The 27,880-nt window shown below is 40.5% G+C and overlaps 1 protein-coding gene across 1 annotated transcript in view; it reads right to left on the reverse strand.

Moving 5' to 3' along the window:
• The window catches only part of LOC148358976 (roundabout homolog 1-like), a 362,675-nt gene extending 339,853 nt beyond the window's left edge, over positions 1 to 22,822 (reverse strand). Inside the window, 1 exon segment of the mRNA XM_088345902.1 lies at positions 22,682 to 22,822. The gene's annotated coding sequence lies outside the window, so the exon portion shown is untranslated.
• Between the last annotated feature and the right edge of the window lie 5,058 nt (positions 22,823 to 27,880).

The raw sequence follows: 27,880 nt of genomic DNA on the forward strand, positions 1-27,880 counted from the left end.
AGACAAAAGGTGACTGTGAAAGCGGGAGAGAAAAAGAAAGAAAAGAAATAGGAGAGAGAAGGAGACAAGAGAAAAGGAGAGAGAGAGAGATAAAAAGAGAGGAAAAAGAAGGGAGTCGGAAAGAAACAGAAAAAAAGAGAAAGAATTAAATAGTGAAAGAAAGTAACAATGAGAGGGACGAAGGAGGATCGAGAAAGAGAGGGACAAAAGAATGAGCGAAGAGACAAAGAGAGACAAAGAGGAAGCGAGAAAAAGTGTGAAAAGGAGAATTAAGGAAAACAAATAAAGGGAGAAAGAAAGTGAGATAGAGAGAAAATTGGACATGGAGAAAAAAAGAGGAAGATACTTTTTCTGGCTATTGAATTAAAGCAAGACATAATAGAAAGGTATAAAAACACACAGTGCCTTGCAGGAGATGACATAAAAGGCGTCGTTAGAGGTGTCCTTAAAAAGTTGAAAGTTTTATATTTGTCTCTATTAAGTTTGTGTTGAAAATGCCCAACTGAGTTCAAGGAGTCCTTATGCTTTATTTTACCTTTTATCAGAGCCGTTTAGGGCGGAAAACATATCTACGTTGGAGGATGCAGCCATCATTGTATCCAAATTAAAGACATTTTAGCAAGATTCCATTAAGCCTCAAGTCGGGGTATCGCTACATCTACTGGATAAAGCAGACGTCATTGGATCAGTTTTTCAAGAAACGCCAGGCAAAAAACAGTTTTTCAAGCACTTCACCCAAGATTCAAGCTTTTTCAAGCACTTTCCCCAAATTTCAAGCGTTTTCAGTCACCTTATCCAAAATTCAAGCATGTTCCTAACCCCCAAAACACAACATTGAAATTCAAGCACTTTCAAGATCTTCACCCAAAAGTCAAGCTTTTTTAAGCACTTCACCCAAAATTCAAGCTTTTTTCAAGCACTTCTTTCTAATTTCAAGCAATTTCAGTCACCTTACCCAAAATCCGAGCATTTGCCTAACCCCCAAAACACACCATTGAATTTCAAGTATTTTTAAGCACTTCACCCAAATTTCAAACTTTTTTAAGCACTTCACACAAAATTCAAGCTTTTTTTCAAGCACTTCTTCCTAATTTCAAGCATTTTCAGTCACCTTACCCAAAATCCAAACATTTTCCTAACCCCCAAAACACACCATTGACATTCAAGCATTTTTAAGCACTTCACCCAAAATTCAAGCATTTTCAAGCACTTCACCCAAGATTCAAGCTTTTCCAAGTACTTCACCCCAAAACCATTTTTTTCAAGCACTTCCTCCAAATGTCAAGCATTTTCAGTCACCTTACCCAAAATCCAAGCATTTTCTAACCCCAAAAAGCTAAATGAATATTGGTAGTATTTCCTGTATTCTTTGTTTTTTACATCATATGTCTCTCGGTAATTTCAATATGTATTTGTTTCATGTTTCAATGCTCTTTTTTGTTTTTTTTTTGTATTACTATCGCTATTTATGAAAAAAAATATATTACTTTTGGGCAGCACGGCGGCACAGTGGTTAGAGTGTGTGCGGCACAGCTCTGAGGTCATGAGATCGAACCTCCTGTGGGGAGTTTGCATGTTCTCCCTGTGCTCGCGTGGATTTGTTCCGGGCACTCCGGTTTCCTCCCCCGTTCCAAAAACATGCATTTGATTGGCCGGTCCAAATTGTCCCTAGGTGGGAATGAGCGAGCGAATTGTCTGTCCCTGTGTGCCCTGCGATTGGCTGGCAATCGGTTCAGGGTGTCCCCTGCCCACTGCCCGAAGATGGCTGGGATGGGCTCCGGCACTCCCGCGACCCTACTGAGGATAAGGAATGGATGGATATCCTACTTTTGTGGGGCTTGGAACAGATTAACCCATTTACATTCAAGAGGCGTCCCTACTTATAAATGCTTCAGGTTACAAAGCTACGTGTTACATTTGTAAGTAGAGGGATCGGGCGGTATGTAACTCTGGAATTCTATTTCTTTTATTTTGCCTTTTCTATCAGGCATTCAAAACAAGTCTCGAATGGAACATCTTTTCCAGGCGGTAGCAGCATTTTTCGACACAACGGGACACTCTATTCCCGCAGCTTGACCTCCCTCCCCCATCTTATCAGCCGACCCGCTCTCTTTAACAAACAGGAGGCGTTCTCCTTTTCTGTCTTTCGTCCTTTCGTTCCTCGCCGTCCATCAGATTTCGGACGCCGCTTCGTCCTTTAACCGGCCGATCTCCGGCAGCCGGCACGGTCGTCGCATTCGCACCGGGTTAACCTGCAGTTTCCCGATAATCGGCCGAGATAAAGACGGCAAAACCGGCCATCAGATAAATATCCAATTACCGGGCGGGAGATGGCGGCGAGCGCTCCGTTGCGCCAGTCTTAGTGTCAAAAATTGGAGTGTTGATGAAAGCCCGGGCCTCCGGGAAGCCATCGGGAATCCAGTGAATGTGACCGACTGAAATTTGCGTCCAGATAGAAAGACATAAGTGAGGACGACAACTGAGACACTTCTGGACGCTCGGTTTGTCCGAATACGGTGTTGTTGATGGGAATTGGTGTCCCTGATGCTGAAATTGTAATAGAAGACAAACTGTCAGGGAACCAGAACCGGATCTCATCTACCTCATTCTTTCTTTTTCCCTTTACTTTCTTCTTCTTTTTCTATGTTTCAACAGTTTTCTGTCATTCATTCTTCCCGTTTTTTTTCGTTTCCCCTTTGTGCTATATTATTTTTTCTTATTTTTGTTCTCCTCTTTTCTTGTCCTTTTTTCTTATTGCTTCGTCTTTCTTTCCTTTTTCATGTTATTTTCCCCCTTTTCTTTCTCCCTTTCTACTTATCTCTTTTTCTCTTTTCCCCATTTTTTTTCCTACTTATCTCTTTTTCTCTTTTCCCCATTTTTTTTCCTACTTATCTCTTTTTCTCTTTTCCCCATTTTTTTCTACTTATCTCTTTTTCTCTTTTCCCCATTTTTTTTTCTACTTATCTCTTTTTCTCTTTTCCCCATTTTTTTTCCTACTTATCTCTATTTCTCTTTTCCCCATTTTTTTTCTACTTATCTCTTTTTCTCTTTTCCCCATTTTTTTCCTACTTATCTCTTTTTCTCTTTTCCCCATTTTTTTTCCTATTTATCTCTATTTCTCTTTTCCCCTTTTTTTTCTACTTATCTCTTTTTCTCTTTTCCCCATTTTTTTCCTACTTATCTCTTTTTCTCTTTTCCCCATTTTTTTTCCTATTTATCTCTATTTCTCTTTTCCCCTTTTTTTTTCTACTTATCTCTTTTTCTCTTTTCCCCATTTTTTTTCCTACTTTTCTCTTTTTCTCTTTTCCCCATTTTTTTCTACTTATCTCTTTTTCTCTTTTCCCCATTTTTTTTCCTACTTATCTCTATTTCTCTTTTCCCAATTTTTTTCTACTTATCTCTTTTTCTCTTTCCCCATTTTTTTTCTACTTATCTCTTTTTCTCTTTTCCCCATTTTTTTTCTACTTATCTCTTTTTCTCTTTTCCCCTTTTTTTTTCTACTTATCTCTTTTTCTCTTTTCCCCATTTTTTTTCTACTTATCTCTTTTTCTCTTTTCCCCATTTTTTTTTCTTCGCAAAAGGCTCGACAAAGCATTGAGGAAAAAAAGGGTTTCGCTCATTTTGAGTCTTGTGCACAACTTTATTGTTATTTTCAGCGATCAGGACCCAAACGCGTGGCGTTCTTACACAAGCCTTTGATTTTATGGAATAATGGAAATCATGCACGTTAGGCAACAGTCTGGCATGGTAAGATGCAGACAAAACTGGAAAGCCAAATTAAACAGGACACGAATAATTGGAACAATACCGGACAGGAAATACCAACAGGATCAGGACCCAAACATGTGACGTTCTCACACAAGCCTTTTATTTTACGGGAAATGGGGAGTCATGCACGTTAGGCGCGGAATGATAGGAAGCCAGTGGCCGACGAGATCGATTCCAATTGTCTGAGTTGATATCGGACAGATGGGTTCGATACCGGACGGGACGGAACGGACAAGATTGATAATGAAACAGGATATTGAAAATAAACAGGACAAACTAGACGGGAACGAAAACTGAAGAAAATAATAAAGAGGACAAAACTAGACGTGAACAAAACTGGAAACTGAAATCAAACAGGACAAAAATAAATGGGAACGACACTGGACAGGAAATACCAACAGGAAAACAGGACCGAGTCAGAACCCACATCTTGCGGGTCAGAGGTTCATTGACGGACTGACAAAGGAAAAAAATGAGAGCACTGAGCTTTAAGAGAAGGAAAGCCAATGAGCCGCAGCTGGCGCTACACGGGCGGGGCCAATTGGGCGCCATGGCAACCATGACAAAACTCAAATGCTGACTGATTTATATTTTGAATTATCTTTGTCTGTTTCTTAGCAGAGAGCTAACCGCATTTTGATGCCCAAAAATCTGCATTAACTTATTTTGTGGAGTCGTTTAGATGAAAAAAATCAAAACAAAAACATAAAAAAGTTTTCTGGATGATTTTGGCATATCAAAAGGGGGAATATTGTGGAAGACAAGTCGACTCTGCATGAACTTTGTAGATCTGAAGAAACATTGTGTCGTATATCCGTCATGAGGAACTTCTTCTGGATGAACAGAATTCTCCAAATCTAGTGTTGTTGATAAGATTAGAATTTCCATAGCTTGTATATTTTAGCTTTGTGCCAAAAAACAGCGCCTCCTCTGGTCATCCAAGTCAAGCCAACAATCCAGTCGTGTCCTTCGTTCCCAACCGCAATAACACAGATGACTCGGGGGCCAACCAGGGGACGCAATACCCCTCCACACCACCAGTGGCGATAGACATTTCGTTTCGGGGAAGCCATCCATCTTGTGACGGGCGCCATCGGTAAAGAATTAAAATCCGGTTTTTTTCTGGCGGCCGGTGATGGATGAGCTCTATGGCCGGACCGAGAGCCTGACCCATCGGGCCTGATTAGAATAAACGGGGACAGATGGATGATTCTTTGATTTAGGCGGCGCGCTCTCGTTAGAGCGTGTTTCGCATTGACGTTTGCATAAAATACACGGGATAAATCACGAACACGTCAAGTTCCGCCGAAAGCCTGACCCTTGTTTGAAAACCTTAACCTGTGCCTGATATCCTTGCTTGAAACCCGACCATAGTCCTTTTTTTCCAAACTCAGCTTAAATTTCAAACCCAAATTTAAATCCCTAACATACATTGAACCTCAAATTTGGAACCATAACCTTGTCTTGAAAGTCTTAAAATTTGATTTAAAACCCTCATATGAGAACCTAACCAGAATTGGCTTGGGAGACCAGCTTGAAAATCTAAATTCGTGCCTGTAATCATCGTTTGAAACCCAACCCAAGTCCTTTTTTGTATTTCAGCCCTGCCTTAAAGCCCACATCATGACATGTATTGAACCTCAAATGTGGAACCCAGGAGCCCAACCCTTGCTTGAAAGCCTTGACCTGTACCTCAAAATCCTTGTTTTCAATTTCGGGGCTGCCTTAAAACCCCTGACATAGATTGAACCTCAAATGTGGAATTGAACTTTGTCATGAAAAGCCCAACCTGGATTTAAAACCCTAATATGACAACCTGAGCAGGCTTGACTTGGAAACCTAACCCTTGCTTGAAAACCTTAACCCATTCCTAAAATCCTTGTTTGAAACCCAACTCCAGTCCTTTTTTTCAATCACAGCCCTGCCTCAAGACCCACATTTCAACCCCTTAAAATATATTGAACCTCAAATGTGGAACCTTAACCTTGACTTGAAAGCCTTAACATTATGTGAGAACCTAACCAGACTTGGCTTGGAAGACAACCCTTGCTTAAAAACCTCAACCTATTTCTAAAATTCTTGTTTGAAACCCAACCCTAGTCATTTTTTTCAATCGCAGCCCCGCCTTAATTTCCAAATTTCAATCCTAAACCTGACTGAATCCCAAATGTGGTTCCTAAACCTCGTCTTGAAAGCCTTAACATAATGTGAGAACCTAACCAGACTTGGCTTGGAAGCCAACCCTTGCTTGAAAACCTGAACCCATTTCTAAAATCCTTGTTTGAAACCCAAACTTCAGTGTTTTATCATCAATCTCAGCCCTGCTTTAAATTCCAAATTTCAAGCCTAAACCTGACTGAATCTCAAATATGGAACCTAAATTTTGTCATAAAAATCCCAACCTGGATTTAAAACCCTAATATGACAACCTGAGCAGACCTGGCTTGGAAACATGACCCTTGCTTAAAAACCTTAACCCATTCCTAAAATTCCTGTTTGAAACTCAACTCTAGTCCTTTTTTCAATTGCAAATGCAGAACCTAAATCTTGTCATGAAGAGCCCAACCTGGATTCAAAACCCTATTATGACAACCTGACTCGGCTTGGAAACCTGACCCTTGCTTGAAAACCTTAACCCATTTTTTAAATTCTTGTTTCAAACCCAACCCTAGTCCTATTTTTCAATCGCAAATGCGAACCCTAAACCTCGTCTTGAAAACCCTAACTGGATTTGAAACCCTAATACGAATACCTGAGCGGACTTGGCTTAGAAACCTAACCCTTGCTTGAAAACCTTAACCCATTTCTATCCCAACCCAAGTACTTTATTTCCAATCGCAAATGCAGAACCTAAACCTCGTCTTGAAAACCCTAACCTGTATTCAAAACCCTACTCGTATCGATTCGAACCGAACGGGACTTTCTCAATGGATTGTGGAATCGCCATGACGACGGACATGTACATTAAAAGTAAGCTAGCTCAATTGATGGCGAGCAAATAATTGCCTTCGTCTAATTAGCTTGCGCTAATTCCAAACAAATAAACGAGGCTAGCGCTAATTAGCATTGTGACGGACAGCCCGGAGCTCTTTTCGCTTCTCGTCCAATTAAATTATGCAAAAGTGACTTTTCGATAGCTTGTGTGTACATTCGGCGAATCGAAGAAGCGCTGGCGTTGTAATCGGATTACATCCGCTGCTCTTCATTTGAACGTATTCGGATTTTACAACCATAACCTTTGCTTGAAACGAGGGATGCACGAAATTTTCTTTCTCCTGCCTGTCATGAACGGGAACAGGATCAGGACCCAAATGCGTGACGTTTTTCACACAAGGTTTTATTTTACGGGAAATGGGGAGTCATGCACGTTACCAATTGCCCGAGTAGATATCGGACGGATGGGGTCGATAGCGGACAGGACGGGACAGACAGGTACGATATCAAAATAGGATATCGAAAGTAAACAGGACGAACTAGACGGGAACGAAACTGGAAACCGATATTAAACAACGGGACGGACAGGATTGATATCAAAACAGGATATCGAAAGTAAACAGTACGAACTAGACGGGAACGAAACTGGAAACCGATATTAAACAACGGGACAGACAGGATTGATATCAAAACAGGATATCGAAAGTAAACAGGACGAACTAGACGGGAACGAAACTGGAAACCGATATTAAACAACGGGACGGACAGGATTGATATCAAAACAGGATATCGAAAGTAAACAGGACGAACTAGACGGGAACGAAACTGGAAACCGATATTAAACAATTGGACAGACAGGATTGATATCAAAACAGGATATCGAAAGTAAACAGGACAAACTAGACGGGAACGAAACTGGAAACCGATATTAAACAACGGGACGGACAGGATTGATATCAAAACAGGATATCGAAAGTAAACAGGACGAACTAGACGGGAACGAAACTGGAAACCGATATTAAACAACGGGACGGACAGGAAAGATATCAAAGCAGGATATCGAAATAAAACAGGACGAACTAGACGGGAACGAAACTGGAAACCGATATTAAACAATTGGACTGACAGGATTGATATCAAAACAGGATATCGAAAGTAAACAGGACAAACTAGACGGGAAGGAAACTGGAAACCGATAATAAACAACGGGACAGGAAGGATTGATATCAAAACAGGGTATCAAAATTAAACAGGACAAACTAGACGGGAACGAAACTGGAAACCGATAATAAACAACGGGACAGATAGGATTGATATTAAAACAGGAAATCGAAATTAAAAAGAGAAACCTATATTAAACAGCACAAAATAAACAGGAACAATACCGGACAGGAAATACCAACAGGAAACAGGACCGAGTCAGAACCCACTACGGAGAGTCAGAGAGGTGACACGACCAAGTTTCACTACTTTTATAGAAAATGAAAATATATTCTATATCGATAAACATAAATGCTCAGAATCTTTCTAAAAAGCTGGAATTTCCAGTGCCTTGCTCCTGCTACGATGAAGTCCAGAGGAGACACGACCAAGTTGTGCCACAACCTCTATAAAAAAATTCCAATATATTCTGTTGAGGAGCATAAATGCTTTAAATCATTCTAACAAACTAAGCTCTTTAGTGCCTTGCTCCTGTTATAAAGAAGTCGAGAGGAGACACAACCAAGTTGCGCTTCTACTTCTATTCAAAAAGGAAAATATACTCTATTGAGACACATAAATGCTCATAATATTTCTAACAAGCTAGGCTCTCCAGTGCCTTGCTACAATTTACAAAAAGGTCGAGAGGAGACACGACCAAGTTGTGCCACAACCTCTATGAAAATTCGGATATATTTTATTGAGGAACATAAATGCAAATATTCTTTCTAACAAGCTAGGCTCTCCAGTGCCTTGCTATCATTACGAAGAGTTAGAGAGGAGACACGACCAAGTTTCACGACTACTTCTATAGAAAATGAAAACATATTTTTGAGGAACATTAATTCTCAAAATATTTCCAACAAGCTAGTCTATTTAGTGCCTTGCTTTCCTTTTGAAGAAGTCGAAAGGAGACACGACCAAGTTGCACTACTACTTCAATAGAAAATGAAAATATATTTTTCGAGGAAAATGAATTCTCAGAATATTTCCAACAAGCTCGGCTCTTTAGTGCCTTGCTTTCGTTTTGAAGAAGTCGAGAGGAGACACGACCAAGTTACACTACTACTTCTATAGAAAATGAAAACATATTTTTGAGGAACAATAATTCTCAGAATATTTCCAACAAGCTAGTCTATTTAGTGCCTTGCTTTCCTTTGAAGAAGTCAAGAGGAGACACGACCAAGTTGCACTACTACTTCTATAAATAAGAATATATTTTTTGAGGAAAATTAATTCTCAGAATATTTCCAACAAGCTAGGCCCTCCAGTGCCTTGCTTTCGTTTTAAAGAAGAAGTTGACAGGAGACACAACCAAATTTCACTACTACTTCTATACAAAATGAAAATATACTCTATTGAGGATCATAAATGCTCAAAATCTTTCTGACAAGCTAAGCTCTCCATTGCCTTGCTACCATTACGAAGAGTTAGAGAGGAGACACGACCAAGTTGCACTAATACTTCTATAGAAAATGAAAATATATTTGTTGAGGAACATTAATTCTCAGAATATTTCCAACAAGCTAGTCTATTTAGTGCCTTGCTTTCCTTTTGAAGAAGTCGAGAGGAGACACGACCAAGTTGCACTAATACTTCTATAGAAAATGAAAATATATTTGTTGAGGAACATTAATTCTCAGAATATTTCCAACAAGCTAGTCTATTTAGTGCCTTGCTTTCCTTTTGAAGAAGTCGAGAGGAGACACGACCAAGTTGCACTAATACTTCTATAGAAAATGAAAATATATTTGTTGAGGAACATTAATTCTCAGAATATTTCCAACAAGCTAGTCTATTTAGTGCCTTGCTTTCCTTTTGAAGAAGTCGAGAGGAGACACGACCAAGTTGCACTAATACTTCTATAGAAAATGAAAATATATTTGTTGAGGAACATTAATTCTCAGAATATTTCCAACAAGCTAGTCTATTTAGTGCCTTGCTTTCCTTTTGAAGAAGTCGAGAGGAGACACGACCAAGTTGCACTACTACTTCAATAGAAAATGAAACTATATTTTTCGAGGAAAATTAATTCTCAGAATATTTCCAACAAGCTCTTTCGTGCCTTGCTACCATTATGAAGAGGTCGAGAGGAGACACGACTAAGTTTCACTATTACTTTGATAGAAAATGAAAATATATTCTATCGATAAACATAAATGCTCAGAATCTTTCTAACAAGCTAGGCTCTCCAGTGCCTTGCTGCCATTACGAAGCGATAGAGAGGAGACATGACCAAGTTTCACGACTACTTTTATAGAAAATGAAAATATATTCTATTGATAAACATAAATGCTTAGAATCTTTCTAACAAGCTAGGCTCTCCAGTGCCTTGCTACCATTACGAAGAGTTAGAGAGGAGAGACGACCAAGTTGCGCCACAACCTCTATGAAAATTCAGATATCATTTATTAAGGAACATAAATGCTTAGAATCTTTCTAACAAACTAGGCTCTCCAGTGACTTGCTACCCTTACGAAAAGTTAGAGAGGAGACACGACCAAGTTTCACAACTACTTTTATAGAAAATGAAAATATATTCTATTGATAAACATAAATGCTCTGAATCTTTCTAACAAGCGAGGCTCTCCAGTGCCTTGCTACCATTACGAAGAGTTAGAGAGGAGACACGACCAAGGTGCACTTTTACTTTTATATAAAAAAGAAAATGTATTTGTTGAGGAACATTGATTCTCAGAATATTTCCAGCAAGCTATGCTCTCCAGTGCCTTGCTTTCATTTTGTAGAAGTCGCGAGGATACACGACCAAGTTGCGCCACAACCTCGATAGAAAATCCAAACGTATTCAAAGCGTGAATCAAATTCCTTCGAATTTTCCTCCCAAGTGGCGTCTGATTGAAAATTCGGGGGTCACCCGGGACCCTCATTTGCATGATTTGCGTCCGCCTCCGTGTTCTGTCATTTCTTTTTTGTATTGTGGCAAATTCAAGAGCACGCGCGCGGAACTCATTTCCTCAAGCGTTTGCGGCAAAGTCAAATTGGCAATTACCGTCTCCGCCTTGTTGGTTTAGCGCCGTAAATTGGGCCGGCCTGATCCACCTGACACTTTTGAGCGAGATGCAAAACGGGACGGCGAGATTTGAAAAAAAAAAAAAAAAAAAGAGGAGACGCCTTAAAAAACAGAGCTGGATCCATCTCAAATTTGTTAGCTTAATCGCTGTGTTATTGCCGGACGGAATGCAGCCGACTTCCGTGGAAGCGGCTCCCCGCATGCTAATAACACTTTATAGAATATGGAGTTAAGAGAGCTAGCTAGCCTGTAATACTACGAGCAAGCTATGTTGCTGTCAAGATTCTTACCCTGGAAATAGTTAACCTGTGTCCCTTTCAAGTTTTAAGCTAGGGTGCTAGCTTAGCTGTATGGATCATGGGGTTAGCAAGTCTTTAAACCAGTTAGCATTGGTGATAGGTAGCCTGTAAATCTCCATTACTAGCGAAGCAACCAAACCCTGATATTTAGTTAGCCTATTGCCTTCACATTCTGAGATATTGTGCTAGCTTAGCTATTTAGATGATGCATTAAGAGAACTAGCTAGCCTTTAACGCTATTAGCAAGGGTGCTAGGTAGCCGTCAAAAGCTACACTGCTAGTCAGGCAAACAAACCCTGACCGCTAGTTAGCCTGTCGCCTTCACATTTTGAGATCGTGTGCTAGCCTAGCTGTTTAGATAATGTATTGAGAGAACTAGCTAGCCTTTAATGGTATTAGCAAGGGTGCTAGGTAGCTGTCAAAAGCTCCAATGCTAGTCAGGCAACCAAATCCTGACCGCTAGTTAGCCTATTGGCTTCACATTTTGAGATCATGTGCTAGCCTAGCTGTTTAGATGATGTATTAAGAGAACTAGCTAGCCTTTAACGCTATTAGCAAGGGTGCTATGTAGCCGTCAAAAGCTACAATGCTAGTCAGGCAACCAAACCCTGACCGCAAGTTAGCCTGTAGCTAGAAAGCTAACTAGCATTTGTTCCCTTTGATTTTTGAGGTAGTGTCCTAGCCTAGCTGTATTAAAGGAGCTAGCTAGCCTCTAATTCTTTTAGCGAGGGTGCTAGCTAAGCTATAAAGCTTGGAAGCTTTCGTTAAACATTCAAGAAAAAATAGTGTAGTTTACGCAGCCCTAAATAAACTGGACTCGTTTTGCAATGTAAGAAAAAAATAAATAATTGGGCCATAATTGGACGGAATGCAGCCGACTTCCATGTAATCGAAGCGGCTCCCCTCATGGAAATATTTTGTTGCGTCTTCATTTATGATGTCAATTCTCTGACAGCTATATAAACCGAATTCTCCATTCCGTGTGTTTTCACATTCCCGGCGGAATCGAGGGGAGCCGCTTCCATTGACTGTGAGCCGGCCGCATTCCGCCTGATATTCTGCAGGGAAAACAGGAGAAAACCCGGATGGTGTCGGCCGGCGCCGCAGGCTACCGATCCCCTGAAACGCTTGAGGTCGTTCCAATGTGCAAACGGGGGGGATGGGTGGCTAGAGGTGGAAGGAGGGGGAATAAAAGGCGGGAGGGGTGTCGGTTCGGGTTACCTTGACACACTCATCGGTCTTACTTACACGGCAGTCTCTTTGCGTGCACTACATTAAAGAAGCTCGATCGAGCGTAGCATAGAAATATTGCAAATATGGCTGGGGGGATTATGGGGGGTTTCGAGGGGGGAGCGGCCAGGTTGGCCCCACCTGTCAATCGCGTGCTAAGGCGGGGGTGTCAAACTCATTATAGCTGGGGGCGGCGTGCTAAAAGAAAACAATCTCACGGGGGCCCGACTAGTAGGATTAAGAGAAGAGAAGAGAAGAGAAGAGAAGAGAAGAGAAGAGAAGAGAAGAGAAGAGAAGAGAAGAGAAAAAAAAAAGAAAAGAAAAGAAAAGAGAAGAGAAAGAGATTGACAAAGAGAGAGAGAGAGAGAAAGAGAGCAATAAACAGAGAGTGATTACAAGGGAGACCAAGTAAGAGAGAGAGACAAGGTAAGAGATATAATAAGGGAGAAATAGTGAGAGAAAAAGAGAGAGCACAGTGGAAAGAGAGAGATTGAAAAAAGGAAAGAGAGGAACAAAAAGACAGTGAGAAAGCAAGAAAGAAAACAAAAAGAAAGGAAGAAAGAAAGTGAGAAAGACCAAAAGATTGAGAGAAGAGGAAAAGACAGAGGGAAAGAAAGAGAAAAAACAGCAATAGAAGGAGAGAGAGAGAGAGAGAACGAGAGAGAAAAAGAAAGAAGGAGAGAGGGAGGGAAAGAGAGCGATAAAAAGAGAGCGATTACAAGATCGACCGAGTAAGAGATAGAGACAAAGTAAGAGAGATATAAAAAAGGAGAAATAATGAGAGAAATGGAGAGAGCACAATAGAAAGAGAGAGATTGAAAAAGAGGAGAAGAAAGCAAGGAAGCAAGAAAGAAAAGCAAAAAGGAAAGGAGAAAAAAAGAAAGTGAGAAAGAGAAAGATCAAAAGATTGAGAGAAGAGGAAAAGACAGAGAGAGAAAGAAAGCAAAAAACAGTCAGCATGGGAAGGAGAGGGAGAAATAAAGGGAGTAAGAAAGAGAAACTGAGAAAAAAAGCAATGAGTAGAAGAGAAAGAAAAACTAAAAGAGAGAAATAAATGAATGGAAAAAGGGGAGAGAAACGGAGAGTGGGAGGAATAAAGAAAAATAAATAGTTAGAGAAAGAGAGAGAAAAAATAAAGCAAGGGAGCAAGAGAGAGAAAGGGAGGAATAAAGAGAAGAGTGCTACAAAACCCAAGGAAGCATACAAACTATAGAAACGTTATCAAATGCTGCTCTACAACTGGATACACTTACAACCGGTCTCCAAACACTACCTTGTCAAAATTTTGCCCGATTTATCTAGATATGTTTTAAAGCTTTTTTGCTTTAAGGGACAGTGTGTATTCCTTCACCACTTTGCATCATTCACTCGATATGAGTGCTACACAGTACAAAGAAGATGACAAACTACGGAGAGTAAAAGTCACCAGAACGCGACATCTTGCAAGGGGGAAAACATAACAGAGTTAAAGGAAAAAAAAGAAAGAAAAAAATGGACAAATAGAAAAAAAACCAAGAAAAAAATGAAAGAAGGAAATCATGAAAAGAAAAGAAGGGAATAAGTCAAAGAAGGAAGAAAAAATGAACATAAAAAGAGAAGATAGAAGGTGAAAACAGGAAAAAAAAGAAATAAATGAGGGGGAAAAGGAACAAAAGTCTAAAAAGAGAAAAGGGAATAAATGGTAAAGGGAAAAAAAATAAAAGAAAATAAAAGAAACAAAAGAGAACAAAAGAAGAAAATGAACATAAAAAGAAAAGATAGGAGGCAAAAGAAATACGAATAAAGGAAAAAAGAAATAAAAGAAATAAAAGAGAAAAGAAGGGCAGCCACAAGGAGGCCAGGAATAATATGCACTGTCCCTTTAAAGTCTTTATCTCAGGAGTGCCACATCTAATCTCCTAGCATTCAATGTTTACTCCATTGTTCTCAATAAAATAAGAACATTCAAATTCTAATGTTTAAAACTCGAAATGCTTAAAATGCTAACATCAATCAAACATGAAAAAGCAACATCCACTCTGTTAGCATGAGCGCTAAAACGTGAGTGGCAATAAAACCTATTTTTTCAATGTTCTTTACAGTGTTAGCCACCCTTTGTATAATCTCCACCAAATTTAAGAGATGCTAACTCCAGTTTTTTTCCATGCTAATGCTAAAAAACACAGGCTAACCACCTTAAGAGTTGCTAGCTCCTCTCTTAAAGGGGACATGTGATAATTAGCTTGACTAGCAATATAGCCTTACAGCCTACCTAGCATCCTTGATGAGCGTATTAGAGGCTAGCTAGCTCTCTTCATACAGGATCAGAACAGCTAGGAACAGCAGGATTTCAAAGTCAATGGATAAATTGAAATCGCAAGAATTAAAAGTCTTGGCTACACATCCTAATTTTTAGAAAGGGAATTGAAATTGTGGTTACATGGGCTAATCCATCGGTGGGGAAATTGAGAGTAATGGTTACACATACTCATCTTTGGTGTGGTACCCTAGAGCCGTGGTTACAAATGTTATTCTGCCAGTGGAGGAATTGAAATCATGGTTACACATCCGGGATTTGAATGTAGCAGCTACAAATGCTACTCCTCAGGAAAGGGAATTGAAATTGTGGTTACAAATGCTATTCTGGAGATATGGAAATCAAAGTTAAGCCTGCAAGAATTTAAAGTCTTACACATGCTAATTTTAAGAAAGGGAATTGAAATTAGGATTACACGGGCTAATCCATCGGTGGGGAAATTGAGAGTATTGGTTAGACATATTCATCCTCCAATGTAGGATTTGAAAGTAATGGTTATCAATACTATTCTGCCAGTGGAGAAATTGAAGTTGTGGTAACACATGCAATATTTGAAAACAGCGGCTACACATGGTGATCCTCCGGAAGGGTACTTGTAGGAATTGAAAATCCAGGGTAAACATGCTAACTCGCCAATGGGGGATGGGAACGTTTGGGTTGAAGGATTTGAAAGAAATGGTTACACATACTAATCTCCAGTGTGGGAATTGAAAGTCGTGGTCACAAATACTATTCTGCCGGTGGAGGAATTGAAATCTCAGTTACGCCTGCAAAAACATGCAAATCAATTGATGAAGAGGTCCCATTTGCATTTAAACATGCTAATATGTTGGGCAGTGTTGAAAATCATGGCTACATATGCTAATCTACCAGCGCAGGAATTGAAAATAGTCACCACGCATGCTAGTAGGGTGACGTGGGAACTAAAAGCCGCAGTTTCATATGCTAATACACTGTTGGTGTATCACAATTACAAAAGCAGGTACTGGAAGCCATGGCTACACATGCTAATCAGCCGGCAGAGGAATTGAAATTGTGGTCAGACTGTTTAATGAGCTGGAGGAAATTTAAGGTTAAACATGCTACCGTGAAACATGCTAATCCAATAGTGGGGGGAAAAAGTGTGTGGTTGAATATACTAATCCATCCTTGAAGGAATTGATATAGCGGTTACACATGCTAATCCTCTGGTAGAAGCATTGAAAGTTGCAGTTAAACATACTAAGGTGCCAGGAGGTGAATTGAATGTCACAACCACACTGGAATCAAAAGTTGCAGTTACACATGCTAATTTGCCAGTGGGGGAATTGAAAGTCACAGTTAGACATGCTAATCTCCAATGGGGAATTGAAAGTTGCGGCTGCACATGCAGGCAATTGAAAGTTGTGGCAATGCATGGTAATTTGACAGTGGGAGATTTGAAATTGTAGTTACACATGCTAACTCGCTGTTGGGGAATGCGAAAGTCCCGGTTAGTCTACCGGTCGGAGAATCGAAAGTCAGGGTTACACATGCCAATCTGCCAGTGGCGGAATTGAATATGTGAATAAACCTGCTAATACACGACTGTGGGAATGGAAAATCCTGGTTAAACATGCTAACTTGCAGGTAGGGGATCTGAAATTTTGGTTATACATGCTAGTTCACTGGTGGGGGGATTGAAACTCACACTTTCACCTGCTAATTTCTCGGTGAGGATATCTAAAGTTAGCGTTACTCACGCTAATGCACCAATGCAGGAATTGAAACTCTCGGTTAAACATGCTAATCCATCGATGCGGGACGTGAAAATTTTGGTTAAACATGCTAACTTGCAGGTAGGGGATCTAAAATTTTGGGTATATATGCTAGTCCACCGGTGGGGGAATTGAAACTCACACTTTCACATGCTAATTTCTCGGTAAGGATATCGAAAGTTGCCGTTTCACATGCTAACGCACCAATGTGGGGTTTGACAATCCTGGATAAACATGCTAACTTGTGGGTGGGGGATCTGAAATTTTGGTTAGACATGCTAGTCTACCGATGGGGAAATTGAAACTCACGCTTTCATAAACTAATTTCTCGGTGAGGATATCAAAGGTCGCAGTTTTACATGCTAATGCCCCAATCTGGGAATTGAACATCCTGGTTAAACACGCTAACTTGCAGGTGGGGGATCTGAAATTTTGGTTAGACATGCTAGTCTACCGATGGGGAAATTGAAACTCACACTTTCACATGCTAATCTGCCAGTGGAGGAATTGAAATTGTGGTTAACATGCTAATATACAAGTGTGGGAATTGAAAATCCTGGTTAAACACGCTAACTTGCAGGTGGAGGATCTGAAATTTTGGTTAGACATGCTAGTTCACTGGTGGGGGGATTGAAACTCACACTTTCACCTGCTAATTTCTCGGTGAGGATATCTAAAGTTAGCGTTACTCACGCTAATGCACCAATGCAGGAATTGAAACTCTCGGTTAAACATGCTAATCCATCGATGCGGGACGTGAAAATTTTGGTTAAACATGCTAACTTGCAGGTAGGGGATCTAAAATTTTGGGTATATATGCTAGTCCACCGGTGGGGGAATTGAAACTCACACTTTCACATGCTAATTTCTCGGTAAGGATATCGAAAGTTGCCGTTTCACATGCTAACGCACCAATGTGGGGTTTGACAATCCTGGATAAACATGCTAACTTGTGGGTGGGGGATCTGAAATTTTGGTTAGACATGCTAGTCTACCGATGGGGAAATTGAAACTCACGCTTTCATAAACTAATTTCTCGGTGAGGATATCAAAGGTCGCAGTTTTACATGCTAATGCCCCAATCTGGGAATTGAACATCCTGGTTAAACACGCTAACTTGCAGGTGGGGGATCTGAAATTTTGGTTAGACATGCTAGTCTACCGATGGGGAAATTGAAACTCACACTTTCACATGCTAATCTGCCAGTGGAGGAATTGAAATTGTGGTTAACATGCTAATATACAAGTGTGGGAATTGAAAATCCTGGTTAAACACGCTAACTTGCAGGTGGAGGATCTGAAATTTTGGTTAGACATGCTAGTTCACCGATGGGGGGAATTGAAACTCACACTTTCACATGCTAATTTCTCGGTGCATATATCAAAAGTCTGTGTTACACACGCTAATGCACCAATGCGGGAATTGAAAAACTCGGTTAAACATGCTAATCCATCGACGCGGGATGTGAACGTTTCGTTTCGACACGCTCGTCTGCCGGGGAAGAAATGAAAAGTCGCGGCTACACGTGCTAATCCCCCGGTAGGGGAATCGAAAGGCATGCTAATCCGTCGGTGAGCCTCTGGTACCTGCCGGGAAAACGCCGTAGCGATTCCCGGCGGACGTGACTCATCGACTTTCCGCCGTTTCCTTTGCGTAATCGTAGCGTAATAGCGTGTCGACGCTAGCGACGCGCCGCCGGCGGGAATATCCGTCACTTTGCTCTCCAGGGGGGGGGGTATACTTTTCAATCAAAAACGGGGGGGGGGGGGCATTCCTTTTCAATCAAAGGCGAGGACAGTGATAGAAACAATAAAAAAGGAATCAATCGGAGAACGCCCGCGGGCCTTTTCACGTCTCCAGTGACTTCTTCCGCCGTTGTGTCACATTTGTCAAATAAATCAATTCATGTGAGAAAAATCAAATGCCCGAGTCCAAAAGAACCCAAATTGGGTCACACGGATCCTTTTAGGTTCATTTGGGTTTCGTTCTAACCCTCGTCTTACCTTAAAAACTATATTTGAACCCGTATTACTCCTTTCAAACCTTACTTTGAAACCTGGTTTTAAAACCCAAGCTAGAGTCAAAAACCCTACTTTAAAAACTGAATTTGAACCGTACCTTTATTTTAAAAGCCTAACTGAAACCCTAATTTCTAGTTTCAACTCTGAATACAGTTTGAGACAAAATCCTACTTTATAACCCTACTTTTGAACCGTAGCTTTTTGTTCAAAAGCCTAATTGAAACGCTAATTCCTAGTTTTCAACTCTGAATACAGTTTGAGACCAAATCCTACTTTAAAACCCTACTTTTGAACCATAGCTTTATTTTCAAAGCCTGATTGAAACCCTAATTTTTAGTTTTCAAGCCTGGAATACAGTTTGAGACAAAATTCTACTTTAGAACCCTACTTTTGAACCGTACCCTTATTTTAAAAGCCTAATTGAAACCCTAATTTCTAGTTTTCAACTCTGAATACAGTTTGAGACTAAATCGTACGTTAAAACCCTACTTTTGAACCGTAGCTTTTTGTTTGAAAGCCTAATTGAAACCCTAATTCTTAGTTTTCAACTCTGAATACAGTTTGAGACCAAATCCTACTTTAAAACCCTACTTTTGAACCGTAGCTTTATTTGTAAAGCCCGATTGAAACCCTAATTTTTAGTTTTCTACTCTGAACACAGTTTGAGACAAAATCCTACATTAAAACCCTTCCGTAGTTGAAAGAATCATTTTAAATCCTATTTTTAGACCAAAAGCCTACTTTAAAACCCTATTCTGAAAATGCAGACTTTATTTAAAAGCCCCATTGCAACCCTCATTCCTGCTTTTGTTTGTCCTGTTTAATTTCGGTTTCCAGTTTTGTTTCCGTCTAGTTTTGTCCCGTTTATTTTCGATATCCTGTTTCATCATCTATCCTGCCTGTCCCGTCCTGTCCGGTATCGACCCCATCTGTCCGATATCACCTCGGGCAATTGTTATCGATCTCGTCGGCCTCTGGCTTCCTGTCATTCCACGGCAGACCGCTGCCTAACGTGCATGACTCCCCATTTCCCGTAAAATAAAAGGCTTGTGTGAGAAACGTCACGCGTTTGGGTCCTGATCCTGTTCCGGTTCCTGACAAATGTGTTCTTTGTTGGAAAAAGTATGAGACAGACGATTGACTTAACGCTGCGAAAAATCAATAAAGTAAAAAGTGAGGCGCAGTGGTGGTTATTTGCTTCAATTCCAGCCTGCCGACTATTCTACGAAATAAATTCTTCCCAAAAGAGAAAAAGATTTTGCGCACCTGCCGCTGAAAAAAAACAGTAAAGTTGTGCAAAACACATTTTTTTCTCGATGTTTGTCGAGCCTTTTGCAAAGAAGAAAACAAGAAATGGGGAAAAAGAAAGAGAAAAAGAGAAAAGTAGAAAGAGAGACAGAAAAGAGGCAGAAACAAATAACAACAAAAGGGAAATAAAGAGGAAGCAATAAGAAAAAAAGGAGAACAAAAATAAGAAAAAAGAATATAGCAAGAAGGGAAAAAGAAGGAAAAAGGGGGATACAAAAACAGGGAAGAATGAATGACAGGAAACAGGAGGAACATGGAAAAAGAAGAAGAAAGAAAAGAAAAAAGAAAAGATGAGAAAAGAGAACAAGAAGAAAAATGAATGGGGAAAGGGGCAAAAGGAGGAAAAAGAAAAAGGGACAAAAAAGAACAAGGAAAGGAGAAAAACTAAGAAAAATAAAGAAAAAAGGGAAAAATAATAAATAAGATCTAGAGAAAAAGAAAAAGGGAGCAATAGAAAAATAAAGAAAGAAAAGCAAAAAAGAGAGAAATAGGAGAAAAAGAAAGATAAAAAAGGGGGAAATGAATAACAAGGAAAAACATTAAGAAAAATGAAAAAGAAGAAGAAAAAGAAAAAATAATCAAGCAAGAAAAAAAGAAAAAAAAGAAAAAAAATGGATAAAATAAGAGGGGAAAAGGAATAAGAACAAGAAATCTCTATTCCGAAGCCCTCCGTGTGGCCTGCACTCTGTAGTTTGCACATCCCTGGTCTAGCACGTATCCAAGGGACTCCCCCTCCACATCAATGGGATCAGACAGTCAAATCTGAAAGTCCCACTCGAAACAGACTTCCTGATAAGCATCCCAAAATAAGCCGGATGAGCCGATTTCAGCCGTACTGGACCCATTCTCCCCGCCTTGCCCCCATTATCCCCCCTTCTCCCCCCTCACAATTCGGCTCCCATTTCCAGAAACTGTCGAGCGGAATGGACCAAATCCAATTCGGGGAATCCGATTGAGAGATTCGGACACGGGTGGCCGACTTCCAGGGAGAACGGACAAAAGACGGACGAGATTTTTGGGGGAGAACAGACCTGAAAAACGGGAACAAAGATAGAAACTCCATATTGTAATCTTCAGGTGTCAAACGTACGGCGCGTGGGCCGATGAGTGTTTCAATCCGGCCCACCAGATAACAACCAGAGAAGCACAAGAGGAAAATGAGCTGCGGTTGGAAATATGTCCACTTGATGTTGACAAAGCAACTGGAGGCATATTACTTTTCTCTCCCTCTCTTGTTTACTACACTCTCTTTTCCATTGCTTTTCCTTTCTCTCATTTTCTCTCTCTTTTTTTGGTCTCTCTTTCTTACTCCTTTTTGCGCTTTTTCTTTCTCTGCTCTCTCTTTATATATATTAAAGTCTTTCCTTCTTTTTAACTCTTTTTTTGGCTTTATCACTCTCTCTCCCTCTCTTATTCCTTCTTTCTTTTCTCTTTTTCCAATATCATTTTTGCTTTATCACTCTTTCTCCCCCCTCTCTCTCTTCCTCTCTTTTTCCTTCTTTCTTTTTTCTTTTTCTAATATCATTTTTGCTTTATTGCTCTCTCTCCCTCTTTCTCCTCCTATCTTTTTCCTTCTTTCTTTTCTCTTTTTTTAATATCATTTTTGCTTTATTGCTCTCTCCCTCTCCCTCTCTCTCCCTTTCTCTCTGTCTCTTTCTGTATTTTTTCTTCTTTCTTTTTGCTTTTTCCGACATCATTTTTGCTACATACCTCTCTCCCTCCCTCTCTCTCTCTTTCTCTCTCTTTCTCCTTTTCCTCCTTTCTTTTCTCTTTTTCTAATACCATTTTTGCTTTATCCCCCTCTCTCTCTCTCTTTCTCTTTTTCCTTCTTTCATTTCTCTTTTTCTAATATTTTTGCTTTATTGCTCTCTTTCTCTCTCTCTCTCTTTTCCTTCTTTCTTTTCTCTTTTTCTAATATCATTTTTGCTTTATTGCTCTTTCTCCCTCTTTCTCTTCCTATCTTTTTCCTTCTTTCTTTTCTCTTTTTCTAATATCATTTTTGCTTTATTGCTCTCTCCCTTTCTCTCGGTCTCTTCCTCTATTTTTTATTCTTTCTTTTTGCTTTTTCCGATGTCATTTTTGCTATATCTCTCTCTCCCTCACTCCCTCTCTCTCTCTCTCTTTATCCTTTTCCTCCTTTCTTTTCTCTTTTTCCAATACCATTTTTGCTTTATCCCCCCCTCTCTCTCTTCCTCTTTTTCCTTCTTTCTTTTCTCTTTTTGCTTTCTAATATTTTTGCTTTATTGCTCTCTTTCTCTCTATCTCTCTCTTTTCCTTTTCTTTTCTCTTTTTCTAATATCATTTTTGCTTTATTGCTCTCTCCCTCTCCCTCTCTCTCACTTTCTCTCTGTCTCTTCCTCTATTTTTTCTTCTTTCTTTTCTCTTTTTCCGATATCATTTTTGCTATGTCTCTCTCTCCCTACCTCTCTCTCTCTTTCTCTCTCTTGCTTTATCCATCTCTCTCTCTCTCTTCCTCTTTTTTCTTCTTTTCTCTTTTTCTAATATTTTTGCTTTAATGCTCTCTTTCTCTCTCTCTCTCTCTCTCTTTTTCCTTCTTTTTTTTCTCTTTTTCTAATATACTAATCTCGAGTTCTTAGACACACACGAATTCACATTCAATTTAAAATAGACGTAATGACGGTTCATCGGGACGACTTGCCAGCAAGCGGTAAAGAATAGCAATAGAGGCTCCTTCTGTTCAGACAGCCGGAAAATCCACGCGTGGGAAACTTTCAGCACCACGGAGAGAGCTCCCCATCCAAGGCGGAGCGCGCACGTACACGACACGGCGCGTTAGGTCCGCGCACGCCGCATCACGGATACGGCGTGTCGCCGCCCGCGTGGAATTTCCACTCACCTGTCCGGGAAGCCGGGCGCAACTTTTCCTGTGGCCTCCCACGCGCACGCGGAGCGCAAACGGCGACGCAGTGTGGCGCGCGCTCCGTGCGCCACGGCAGGTACATAACAGGCTATCCTTTCCGTGAGGTGAGCGGGACTAGAATGCGTGGAAAGAGAGGTGTGCGTGGGTGAGGGAGGGGTGAGGGAGGTGCGTGGGGAGAGTGGGTGGGGGTGGGGGGTTTCTCGTGACGGTGCGTGGCTGCGGTTTCCCTGCAACGCGTGTCGGACGTGCTACCGGCGTAGTATTCGCGCGAGATTCGCGTACGACACGCGTGAAAAGCGACACGGCGATATGGCAACCCCACGCACGCACGCACGCACGCACGCACACACCCAAGACTACTCATGCACAACTGCAATGCGTTCTATGCGCAATTCCGCCACGTCAGCATAAAAAAGTTGCATTCATTATAGTCTATATTTTACGAATTGACTGTTATCACTCCTGAAACAAGATTTATGATCAAAAAAGGTATATTGTAAAGGAACAGAACAAGGAAGTTTGCTAGAATCCTCGGACTTGTAAGACATCACGGCTATAGGAGAACAAAGACTCCCCACCGCATCCCTGCTACAGGTTGAAACACTGACAAGATCTAAATGAAAAAAACATGAAAGTCAATGATGCAGGATAGGTTAAAAGACCAAGAGGTTGTCACTGAACAAGAATTTAAAAAAAGAAATAGGGAACAGGGTAAATAGTCTCTCCATTGTGTAAAAACCCACCAACCCCAACCTAACAAAACATGAAAGTAAGAATACTACAAGCTAAAAGGCAAAACATTTTTGGAGCACCAACAAAGAAAACAAATTAAGCATCAACAATTTGTTAGTTAGCCAGAGTTAGCATGCTATAAAAAAAACTATTCAGAGGACCAACAAAGAAGAAAACGACAACATCAGGCATGAACAAGTGCTAGATTAGCCGGTTAGCCAGAGTTAGCATGCTACAAGACAAAAGACAAATATTCTTTGGAACACCAACAAAGAAGAAAAAAATTCGCATCAGCAATTTGCCGTTTTAGCCAGTTAGCCAGAGTTAGCATGCTATAAAAAAAAAACTATTCGGAGGACCAACAAAGAAGAAGACGACGACATCAGGCATGAACAAAGTACCAGTTTAGCCCGTTAGCCAGAGTTAGCATGCTACAAGACAAAGACAAATATTCTTTGGAACACCAACAAAGAAGAAAAAATTTTGCATCAGCAATTTGCCGTTTTAGCCAGTTAGCCAGAGTTAGCATGCAAGTCCAAAACGATTTAAAGCACCAACGAAGAAGAAAATGTGAGTGCCTGTTTTGCGTTCAATGAGACGAATGGGTCGACGGAAACAAGTAATCCGATTACATCGTATTTACGAGGATTTGCATAACCCTGATATCGGCAATATTCAAATTTTTAAGGTTTATTTTCCATAGGAGCGTATTAGGTCAAGAACTAACCAGCCCTGACTTAACAAAACATGAAAGACACTCGCTAACTCTAAGTGGACAAAATATGAAAAGATGACACAAGAAACATCCTTACATGTTGACAGAATTAGTGTCATAATGATGAAACTACGAGGTCTAATTAAGGCGCACTGACTTGCTGTAACTGAACAAAACATGAAAGAAGGATTACACAAGTTGAAATACTCACACATGGATAGAACTGTAATGCGAGTACCAAGAAGACGAGATGATGAAACATCACGTTGGGATGCCAAGTAGCTCTAACTGAACAAAACATGAAAAAGGGCTACGGAAAGGATGGGGCATTGGCTAACTGTAACTGAACAAGACATGAAATAAATACAACTAGTACTCACACGTTGATAGAACAGTAAAGAAAGTGCCAAGACATCAAGACCATGAAACACAATTTCGGAACATTAAATTTAACCAAACAAAAACAAGAAAGAAAGATAACACAGAATCTGTTGTGACACTACCTTAGCTGAACAAAACATGAAAGTAGAATTACACAAGTTTAAACACTCACACATGTAGAACTGTAATGAGATTACCAAGAAGACGAGATGATGAAACATCACGTCGGCATGCTAACTAGCTCTAACTGAACAAAACATGAAAAAGGGCAAAACAGGACAGGACGGGGCAATGGCTAACTGTAACACAACAAGACATGAAATGAATACAACTTGTACTCACACGTTGATAGAACAGTAAAGAAAGTGCCAAGACATCAAGACCATGAAACACAATTTCGGAACATTAAATTTAACCGAACAAAAACAAGAAAGAAAGATAACACAGAATCTGTTGTGATACTACCTCCAGCTTAACAAAACATGAAAGGAAGACTACACAAGTTTAAACACCCACACATGGATAGAACTGTAATGAGAGTACCAAGAAGACGAGATGATGAAACATCACGTTGGGACACTAACTAGCTCTAACTGAACAAAACATGAAACGGGGCAACACAGGACAGGACGGGGCATTGGCTAACTGTAACTGAACAAGACATGAAATAAATACAACTTGTACTCACACGTTGATAGAACAGTAAAGAAAGTGCCAAGACATCAAGGCCATGAACCACAATTTCGGAACATTAAACTTTAACCGAACAAAAACAAAAAAGAAAGACAACACAGAATCTGTTGTGACACTACCTTAGCTGAACAAAACATGAAAGTAGGATTACACAAGTTTAGGGTTAGGGTTATACTCACACATGGATAGAACTGTAATGAGAGTGCCAAGAAGACGAGATGATGAAACATCACGTTGGGACACTAACTAGCTCTAACTGAACAAAACATGAAAGGGAGAAGACAAACAGCATCTACTCACACGTGAAAATACCAAAAACGGGAGTGCCGTGACGGCAAGACTTTTGAATACTCTTTGTGACCTCACATCTCGAAGGAATGCTAAATTCTACCGAAAGCACCAGAACACGGAACATGACATTAAAGGAAGAAGGGGGCTGGAAAGAATGTCTCCGGTTTTGAATATTTGACAGGACGAGACGTTCATTGACATTCAGCTGAAAACGGGAAAAGTGAAGCGTCAGGTTCTCATTATGCTGCCGCGGCGCCGTCCGGTGTCACGCGCGCTCGACGGATCAAAGATGAAGGTCGAGCGTCAATCAGCCCGGCCTATTGCTAACGTTCCTCAACATGAAAGGTAAGGCGGCGGGCCCCGTGGGTTCTGTCCAGATCGCCCAATTTGGGGAGCCGACACTTGGGAATGCTTTCCGGATCGCCGATCGCATCGTTTTCAAAATACTGGTACTACCTGACGACGTGATATCTACAGAACAGCAACGCGAAGAAACTAAGAAAATGCCACATTAATAACTGTCTTCTGCTGCCCCCTGGTGGCCTGGAGGTTAACACCAGACAGGGCACCTTAAATGCAAAATTTGGGGACTTGCCATTTTATTGCTAAGTTTCTTTGTCACGTGAGTATTATCCTGAGTCCTTTACTTTCTTGTTTTGATCAGTTACAACCAGTGTGAATGACGACATATTCGACATTGTCTAGCCTTCACTTTCATGTTTTGTTAGAGCTTGGAACGTTAGGAAGTTGTTTTATTACACATGAATAGGCTCCCTGTCCCCTCCGTCTTTCCTGTTTTGTACAGTTAAAACCCGTGGATACTCCGCATTGTCTCATTTATGTTCCGACATATCATAATCTGTGTTGCCTACCTTTAATGTTTTTTTCTGTAAGAGCTGGTTGGTGTTGCAACGTTATGCCGTTCTCTCTTTGTCACGCATGAGTATTATCCTGATTCATTTACTTTCCTGTTTTGATCAGTTAGAACCAGCTTGAATGACAACATATTCCACATTGTCTATTTTACGTTCCGACACATCATGTCCAGGCTTTACTTTCATGTTTTGTTAGAGCTTGAAATGTTAGGAAGTTGTTTTATCACATGAATAGGTTCCTTGTGTCCTCCGCCTTTCCTGTTTTGTACAGTTTGTACATTTTATTAGTTTAGTACTCTTTTAAAATGGGTTTTTAAGTCTGAAGGTGCCTGAACTAATCGACGAATTCACAATTATACTACTGCTTGTGGCCTTTTTCTTTCTTGTTTTGTTAAGGCTGGCTGGTGTTGCAACATCATGACATTCTTTCTTTGTCACGCGTGAGTAATATCCTGAGTCATTTACTTTCCTGTTTTGATCAGTTAGAACCAGTGTGAATGACGACATATTCCACATTGTCTATTTTACGTTCCAATACATCATGTCCAGCCTTTACTTTCATGTTTTGTTAGCGCTATTCGGGGTTGGAATGTTAGGAAGTTGTTCTATCACACATGATAGGGTCCCTGTGTCCTCCGCCTTTCCTGTTTTGTACAGTTAAAACCAGTGGATGTTCCGCATTGTCTCATTTATATTCCAACATATCATACTCTGTGTCACCTATCTTTAATGTTTTTTTCTGTAAGAGCTGGTTGGTGTTGGAACACTGTGTATGTACCCTGTGTCATCCCCCTTTTGTGTTTTGTTCAGTGTTTCAACATGTATTGCATCTACTTTCTTTCATGTTGTGTTTATTTAGGTCTAGTTGGTGTTCAACAGGAAATAGTAGGTATGTGTCGTTGTGCCTGTGTCGTATTAGCCGTCATGTCTTTGAATTTGGAAAATCTTGTTGACTTCCTTGTTCTTTTTCCGTACACCATCCAATACTGATTAATTTTCTCTAAATAAATCCAGGTCACCTCCCCTTCATGTTTTTTTATGTTCAAGCTGGTTGGTGTTGCGTGAGTACCTTGCCTGCATCCTCTTTCATGTTTTGTTCAGTTTGAGCTCATTTGTATTTCAAAGTATCCTCTTTGTACCCCTTTCATGTTTTGTTCATTTACAACTTGTTGTAAATGGGTCGTAAGCCGGGATGGGAGAGCAGGCGTGGTCGGGATCATAACAAGTCGTAGCCAGAGACAAACAGGAGCAAAAAAACGGGACTAGTAGGCTAGCCTTGTACACACTGAGGTTCACAGACGGACTGACAACACGGGACAGACAGGACCGGGTTCAAATAGTGACAGGGAGCCAATCAGAACCTGCGGCGGTTGGCATCAAATGAGCAGGCTGAAATGAATCCCATCGGTAATGATGACACTTTTTTGTCACTTTGTCGAAACGCCTGATCCGAATCCTGGAAGAACAGGTCGATAGCCGGGACAGGAG

Source organism: Urocampus carinirostris, chromosome 10, assembly GCF_059441175.1.
Source record: "Urocampus carinirostris isolate Australia breed hairy pipefish chromosome 10, RoL_Ucar_1.0, whole genome shotgun sequence".
Classification (NCBI taxonomy): domain Eukaryota; kingdom Metazoa; phylum Chordata; class Actinopteri; order Syngnathiformes; family Syngnathidae; genus Urocampus; species Urocampus carinirostris.